We start from the raw sequence: 8,192 nt of genomic DNA on the forward strand, positions 1-8,192 counted from the left end.
CCCAGCCCTGCCCCACAACCCCCAAGCCCCACTTACCTAACAGGCTCCAGGAAGAAAAGTGAACCTGAGCCAAGCCTTGGGTGAGTGAGAGCTTCAGGCTCTGTCCTCCCTTCTCCCTCCCCCTCTCCCTCCAGACAGGGCTGGGGATTTCCTCTCCCTTTTTGCAATCAACACTTGCAGGCTGGAACTCAGCAAGCATGCAGAGCTCTTTGCAAAAGTGGAAATCTTCAGGTTTCTCTGCTAAAAGGGAAAATCCATTTTTTCTCTGATTAAAATGGGAAATCCGTGGTTTGCTCTGTTTTTGTATGGGAAGTGGAAAACCTGGATCCCTGGTCATCGGTTCAGATAGTCATTGGCATCTGAAGGCTGCTCTATGGCATCTGAGATATGGGTTGATATTCTTAAGACATTTGTAAGCAAAAGCTGATATCACTCAAACCACCCCCACAGCAAACAGCACTAACTGGCATGTCTGTTAGTATTGTCAGCTTCAATGGGCATTGCCTGTGCAATGGGCTATGGGCATTGCTTGTGCTATCCAGGATATCAGACTTGATTAACATAATGGTCCCTCTGGATTGTGGTTCAGATATATATTGGTGTGAAGCTGGGACACATTTCTGTGGCTGATGACTGCAGAGCCAACTTATATATAAAGAATGATTTTTTGCATTCAGAGCTAGAATTTTGGCATCTTTCATCTGCTCTTAGAAAGTGAACCATGCCATCTTCTACACAATAAAGGGATTCTCTTTTAACCTTAGCAAGAACCCTAGGAAATCCAGAAAGTCCATCCTTAGCTGGAACAAAAAAAAAAGTCTCTTTTTTTATACTGTGCTCATCACTATGGCATGGAGGCACATAAAAGCACAATGAAAACCTTTAAGGCTACCAGTGGTCCTGGGTAGAACTCAGACTTCACCAGTGGATCAAGGATGTTGAATCTGTTCCTTTTCTAGTTGCCAGAGGTGTAACTGGGCAGTTCCACACCCTGGACAGTGGTGGTGCATGGGGCACTGGCTTCTTTTGTTCTTCCCCTCTAAGTTGGCCTTTGGAGCTGGTGCCCTGGTCACCCCTGCTCAGTTATGCTGCTAGTTGCTTTTAAATTGGAAAAGATTTCCACTTCTAAAATGATGTTCTCTAAAGAACAGGCCCTGAGCTCTCTTTTCAGGTTCTTTCAGTTCTTTGAATCAAAATGCAATCTGATTGACGAAGATGGACCTTTGTGCTAGGGAGGATGTCCACCAAAGCCAGTGAGGCTCATTGTAGACATAGGTACCTGCTGCATGGATCAGCTTGCAGGGCTGATGCATAAATAACCACAGGGAGAGTACTGATCAAAGTATTTCTTAATGCACTAAGCAAACAACCTGAAAAAACACTAACCGTATTAATTTTCCCTGTTATCATCTTTTAATTACAATTTTCAGGCAAATGTGATAGCCAGGTTCATGGTGTCATTTCTGTAGCTAATTTCTTTCATTGTCTTTGCTTTTTGTGTCTTGGTATTCAGTGTTGGGTTTCAGATATGTTACTAACTCATGAGACAGGAATGCCACATTCAGAGTTTCTTTGTTAACGTTAGAAGCCACTTCCTGCCAATTATATTCAGGCAAAACTCCAAATAGGACAGAAGAGTTTGGCTTATCCTCCAGAAGTTCAAAATGTCCTTCCTTGCTTTTAGGATCCAGCTAGGACTGCAACTTTGGGTAATCCAACTCTCCCCCTCTCCCATACCTTGTTAATTCTGAATCCATTGCACTATAGAGAAGATCAAGCTTCCTCTTTTTGGTTCTTCTTAGCCCACATAAAAGAAGTTTAGAAAAAGAAAATCCCAGTGGAGGGTTGAGTACATTGACTTGTGCAGCTGTTTGGAGTATAATGCTGTTTTGCAGTCAAGCACTGTAGTTTTACAGGTTATGTTATTCCAAAGCTCATGGGAAAGGTGGGCAAGAGCTATTCTACAAAGGCTAGGGACAGAAGTTACACTTAAACTGGTTTAAGTCATCAGAAACTGGTTTAAACCTGTAACAGAACAGAAGTTCAGTGCACATAAACCAGTTTCAAATGGATGAAGCTGGTTTAAGATAGACCTGGTTAAATGGAGTATCAGGATTAACTGATTTGGGTGAAACCGGTTTATGAAACTTTTGTCCCAGACCCCTTCCTGGTTTAAGTTAAATCAGAATTCCCCAGTATTCCAGCATGCTTTCCAGCCCTGGGTTGGGCTGGGCTGTCTGCCCCAGTAGAGAAGGGTTGGAGGGGGGAATGCTCCCCCCATCCCAGGCAAACCCCAACTGATGTCTGGGGCCAGGAAGGGGGTTAATGTCCCTTCCCCTGGCTTAACCCTGCTTTCTGTGAGTACAGAGCTGCCCTGCCCTGCTAAATTTACTGAACATTACTGCTGGCTGCAACTGTGGACTACAAATCCCAGCGACATCTGAAAACAGAAAAAGGAAGTGATAAGCAACACTGCAGAGTCTTGCTGCTGTGATTCTGGACTGCAAATCCCAGAGATCTTGGGGGCAGCAGGAAGAGGAAGGGAACATACAGCCCATGCTGGCTACATGCCAGTGAGCTGTGCTGTAGCACCCCCCAGCTTCTGGCCTGAGCCACTGCAGGTATGTGACTGCATTTCCTGAATCAAAAGTGAATGTGGGTCCAGTTGTTTCTCAATTTAATCTCTGCAGGGTAGACTAGCTGCAAAGACTGTATCAGTTCAGCCTCAGGCTTTTTTACTTGTCTGTACTTAGCCGAAATGGCTTGAACCCCGACTACCTCTGTTACTCTTATATGTCTGCTTATGGTGTCTGGAGGACAGCTTGTATGCCAGAGAGAGTGAAAGAGAGATGAAAACTTGTGGTAGGGAGTGTTGGGGAATAACAGATGTGGGTATAGACAGGGATGCATCACATATGCTACCATGGACAATTATAGAACTCCTCATGGGCAGCCTTTCTTGTGGTGACTGGCAGCTTCTTCAGTTTCCTCATCAGACCTTTCGTTAGCACTGCTGGATGTCTCAAACTGCACTCATTCTGTTAGTGATAATGTGAATAATGTTGCACCTGCCTTGGGAGATTTTGAGTATGCCACTGTGGGGTAACATGCTGGCCAGTTGCATACACATTTGAAATTACTAGATGCATCCCTGTGGAGACCTAAGGAAAAGTGACAGTGAAAAACAGAAGAGATTTCACAGAAGATAGCTTCCTGTGAAATGTGTTAGGTATGCAATTACTTTAAATGGAAGAAAATCCATAGAGGGGGATTTAGGCTAGAAAGAAATTAACAAACATCGCCTTGATTCTTGCTTTTAGGCAGTGAACGCTTGAGATGTATCTTAAATTTGACAAATGTTATCTACTGCTTGGAAACAGCATTGCATGCAGTCCACATTTTTGTCCTAATTGCTCTCTGTTTTGAACCTGGAACTACCAAAATGTCTGTCCTGAAATATGATGTGGGTGTGTAGGTCTCGACCAAAGCAAAATGATCTGCAGTATAACTTTAAGTCGCCTGCCTGCTCTCATGACATCACCTGGCACGATGGCAACAAGTGACGGTAATCCTTATAAATTAAATCCTTAAACCAAGGTTAAATGACAAATTAAAATCCTTTAAAAGAAAAGGGTACTGGGGAAAGCACTTCTCAAGATAGAAGCAGCAAAAACAACAACTGGTAGACAACATAAGCCTTAAACTCCTCCACCCATCCTAACTGAAGTTTAGATTCTCTCTAATTAAAACTTGTAAATAAAATAATAACAGTCCCTGGTTTTTCATTCTGTCCAAAGTTCATTGGGAAGCTGTGAATTAGTACTTGCTTAGAGATCTAACTGCAAATCCTTGATCCTCAGCTACCCAACCTTGGCAGAGGTAGAGTAGCAAGGTATTCACTTGGACTTCAACCATAACAGACTTAGGCCACCTGAAGATCAGGCATAATGGAGCTCAGTTAACTCTGTCCCATCTTGATGCAACCTCTTGTATTTCTGTTAGGGTTGGGATCTGCTGTTAAAGCCATGTCTGCCAGCTCTACTATTCTGCTAGAAATTTTCTGCTAGAAGTCTCCAGCAAGTTGAAATGTAATTCATAGCACACAAAAGCATACAATTTCAGAAAAAAATGAATCCATTTTTCCTTTACCATATTTATTTGCATACCACATGCACCTTTCCCTAAAAAATTATCCATTCAAAACTAAAGTTTACTTAAGCTGGAAAGCTGATTTCTGCACTGAACTAGAAGTATGGGGATGCTAGGGTGTCTACCAGGGCTAGGGTGCTTCTCTCCTGGCTGACCACATGGAGGGAAGGGTGGAATCCATTCTTCAGTGTTGCAGATTCAGTTGTAACCCTTGAATTCAGAGCTACTGCTAAATTGGCAGCAGCTTTTGGCTGCTCAGCCAAAAATTGCTGCCAATTCAGCAGTGGCTATAAGATGATTCAAACTAGCTTTTAGCTGAGTAGCGAGGGGAAGTGTTGGTGAGGTAAAGAGTGTTTTTTGCCTCTGCTCCATGTAATCAGAATTCAGCCTTGACTAGAAGTTTGGGTTTTTTTCAGTTTTCTTCACAAGGTATGCATCTTATTTTGGAGCATGTGGTATGCAGATACATATGGTAATTTGGCGGATTTTTACTAGCTGTAATGATAATTATTGTTGCCATAATTCTAACAAAGTATGCATGAGAGTTTCATAGGTTCTAGTTTCCATCATGTTTTATTTACCTATAAAGTGGAGGTTTGCTCTTTTAAATGTATCCAAGAGAGTTTTACTAAGAATATTAAGAAATGTTATTATTTATCACATACAAGAGTAGGTGGCTGAAATAGCCAAAGCTTTAGTTTTGATTTTTCTTAAACTTTTTAAATTCATTATGGTAAAAATCTCACATAACTATTTGGTGTCATTTGATTTCTGATATTTCATGTTAAGTTTCAGTGCTCTCTCATTTCACTCATATGACTAAATTGTCCTTGAGCCTTAGTCTAATCTTAATCTGGATTTGACTATCACCACTTCACCCCATCTGTAATTTTAGCTGGTAGATCATAATTTTCCATACACATTTGTCTATGTGTGTTTCATTTGCTTATACCCAAGACCTTGTTAGTTGTTAGGGTTGGTTGATTGTTCATTTCCCATTATGGCTTTTGTATATTTATTTTTACTTATTTTACAATAAAAAGTATTAACCTCATTTTTAAAAATTCATGGTAATTTGATACGAGTTAATGAAATGAAGGCAATTCAACCATATGCACTCACTCAAACATGGCAGACCCAGTAGGAATTAAGAAGGTCATAGCTCTGATTCTAACCAACCTAATCATTTTCTGTATAAATACTGTACCCCTTTTTCACAAAAAATGGCTGTGTTTTTGGAACAGGTTCCTGTGCATCAAAAATGTTCTGCTTCCACTAACAGAAGCAGGCACACTCTTCATCTAACTGAATGATGTTCTGTTCAGTACTTATTGTTCCCTTCCAGTATATATTAATAATTAATATGTTCATTTAATAGGTAATGACAAAAACATTGCAAAGTCCATACAAGCTGAATGGAATGATACTTTTCTTGTATCTCTCATTGCGAGATTCTCTGACCTCTGCTCTGTAAGCAACCTTGCTTTGTTTTTGCAATTTTCACATTCTGCCAGAGAGCCTTGGAGAGGTGACCTTTTTATATTTTGGATAAAGCTAATAATAATATATAGTTACTGTAATAATATATAGCTACTGTAAACTCAATCACAGTTCTGCCTGAAAAGTTTGACCTACGAGCATTACAAAAACATCATATGAGTTACTGGGACTGAAACATTCAAAGAGGAAAATATGGGTTTCCCCCCCCCAGTTTTCTACTATAACATTGTGAATTTCAACAGCACACCATTTATAACCACTTATAGCTAAGTGGTGAAGAGAAAGTAAATAGGGATTTATTACTTATTGTATCTCACAAGACAAGAACTAGGGGCCATAAAATGAAACTAGTAAGTACTAAATTTAAAATGAAGAGAGGAAGTTATTTTTCACACAGTGGGTAATTCAGGTGTGGAACTCATTGCCACAAGATATGGAAGCTGACAGTTTAGCCAGATTCAAAAGGGATTGAACAAATTCTTGGAGGAAAAGGGGCATCAGTAGTTATTCAGCAAGGGAGGTAGGGATACAGCCTCTGAATCAGGAATTCCTAGACCCTAGATGCTGGAGGCTGCAAGTGCGAGACGAATTATGGAAAAACCTTGGTCATACCCAGTTCACTCTCCCTTTCAGCATTCATTCTTTGCCACTGTGTGACAGAAGATACTGGACAAGATGAACCTATAGTTTGACCCAGAATATGGCAGTTCTTACGTTCTCACTATTATAGCTTCTCCATTAAGTTAGTCAGTTCTCATGAACAGCATGTGCCCCTGGTGGCTGTGGGGGCACGGCTATGCTGGCGGTGATGGGAGCGTGGCGGCGGCAGTGGGAGCATGGTGGCAGAGAGCAGGGAGCTCCCACAGATGCCGCTGGCACTGTTGGAGGCGGAGCAGGGGCTCGATGACCACCCACAGGCGCCACCAACAGTGTCCGTGGTGCCTTTTTGTAGGGGGTGCACTGCCATGTTCAGGGGGTGTATGTGTACCCCCTATGCATCACCTCTGGTTCTCCTGTTAATTTACATATCAGTATGGGCAAGACATACATTTCAAAATATGATTTCTAACTCTATAAGTACAATGATTGAAATGCAGGTGGAGGCGCTGACATTGTTTTTAATTCTTGTTGTTGTTTTAGATTGATGGTAATTCTGTTTTTTGGCCATCACTCTTAGACACCTTGTTTTTCCAAAAGATAGATATGATAGGGACAGCAGTAGATCATTCTACAAATTTCCCCACCGCTGTGCTTCAATACTGACCAGAAAAATATCTCAAGGGACCCATCTCATGGATCACAGGTGAGGTCAGATTCTGTTAACTTTCCTTCCTTGAAGTCCTTGCTGGTTGCAGTGAAAGTGCTACAGACATGTGTTTTTTATTTTCCAGGATGATGATACCTGTCTACTGTGAACCGAACAGAGACCACCAACTATTTTAACACAGACAGCTGAGCAGTCATCAGATGGGAACGAATAGTCAGTTTCTTCAGAATGTTTGAAAAATAGGCTAGCCCAGGTAGAAATCTTATTGCCCACAGATTCACAGTTATAACTGTTGTAATGCAAATAGAACTGATTATTTTACTGAGCCAGCAAAATATTTTCTCTCTCGAGGAGAAGGGTACAAGTAGAATATTGCAAGGCTGACTTAAATTATTCATTGAACATGCGACTTGTGGTAAAGGTTCCAAATGTTATTCTTACTTCCCAGAAAATATCTGACCCACACTTAACACAGTTTTCATTTCTATTTACATACAGTTTAAGTTGAGCTATCTATATGTTGCTGTCTGTTCTGCTGTATTTTAATGAACTGTTAGATGGTTCTGGTTCCTCTGCTGGGGTCAGTGGAGCTGAGTGAGTTGACATCAGCTGAAGATCTGGCCCATCATGTTCTGTTATACATTAATAGATTCAGAGTATTGATATAAAGTATTATGAAAAAGCCCAGTGAAATACATGCAATTTATAACCTGCTGTATGAAATAAAGATTTTTATTAATTTAGCTCCTGGCATTTCATGTCTGACTGTTACACGCTTTGCTGATCAAATTACATTTTTTCTGAGCCAAGCTGAATTCGTGCTGGAGTTGCTGAGTTTCTTATGTTTTTTTTCTTTACATTTGTGTTTCAACAGCTACACTTGCCAAGGCTCCTCTGAGACAGCTGGTTATTTTACCAATTGTAACAATTATATATAGCTCTGATATGCACTAGTTTGCAAAAATTTGTTGTTTCAAAAGTAAATTAACCTGGTGGTTTCTTTTTATGAATGACTAAACCATTCTTTAAATTAATTTACTGAATAGACATTTTCTAGTTGGAAACTTACTAGTTTTCCTCTTCTTTTGCGCTCTTTTTCCTTCTCATTTCTTTAGTTGTTATGATGCTTGGTTTCTACGTTTTTTTTTTCAATCAAACCTATAGCAAAGAAAGATTTAACAGAGTTGGATAATACAGAACTCACCAACCAAACTTTTTGGGCACTGCAGATGCACAGGCCCCTGCTCTAACTCATGGCACTTTGCATAAAGTGACA

Source organism: Gavialis gangeticus, unplaced genomic scaffold (genome assembly GCF_001723915.1).
Source record: "Gavialis gangeticus isolate Ggan-Ray unplaced genomic scaffold, GavGan_comp1, whole genome shotgun sequence".
Lineage (NCBI taxonomy): Eukaryota > Metazoa > Chordata > Crocodylia > Gavialidae > Gavialis > Gavialis gangeticus.